Here is a 659-nt window from a genome sequence, read left to right as displayed (position 1 = left end):
CCCCCCCCCCCCCCCCCCCCCCCATAGCTCGACCTTCTCCCTCTCCTCAAAGGAGTGTGTCGCCAAACTCCATTAAAACAAATATGTCAATTAAGTGTTGGTTTAGCTAACATCGCCATTAGGCATGGCTGCATATCACACATTTCCTGTCTTGTAAATGCCTTGCAGATAGATACATAGTCAAGCAGCATTTCATTTAAGTGTATTTACATCTCTAATGTTATTTGCTTTTATACAACTTGTGGTATTTTTGGCAGACTAATGTGCAAATAAGAAGGTATGACAGGAACCACTTTCTAAAAGTTGATCTGTGCTGTAATATATGCAGCTCAGCGTGGTGCAGGCATGAGTAATTAAAGGCTATATTACGGTTAAGCAAACATCTCATTATCTGTCTGTCCCCTGAACACACTGTAAAAAAACATCTCCTTACTGTCTGCTAGCTGCCTGTCCCCTGATCACACTGTAATAAAATCTCACTAGCTGCCTGTCCCCTGAACACACTGTAAAAAACATCTCCTTACTGTCTGCTAGCTGCCTGTCCCCTGATCACACTGTAAAAAACATCTCCTCACTATCTGCTAGCTGCCTGTCCCCAGAACACACTGTAAAAAACATCTCCTTACTGTCTGCTAGCTGCCTGTCCCCAGAACACACTG

General features: G+C 43.7%; 1 protein-coding gene across 1 annotated transcript in view; it reads left to right on the top strand.

Annotated features, from left to right (window-relative positions):
- cad (carbamoyl-phosphate synthetase 2, aspartate transcarbamylase, and dihydroorotase) overlaps window positions 1-659 on the top strand; it is a 31,962-nt gene that overhangs the window by 730 nt on the left and 30,573 nt on the right. The window lies entirely within an intron of this gene.

This window comes from Etheostoma cragini, chromosome 18 (assembly GCF_013103735.1).
Source record: "Etheostoma cragini isolate CJK2018 chromosome 18, CSU_Ecrag_1.0, whole genome shotgun sequence".
In the NCBI taxonomy this organism is placed as follows: Eukaryota; Metazoa; Chordata; class Actinopteri; order Perciformes; family Percidae; genus Etheostoma; species Etheostoma cragini.
Note: the sequence above shows the minus strand (reverse complement) of the source record. Positions and strands in the feature narration are given on the sequence as shown.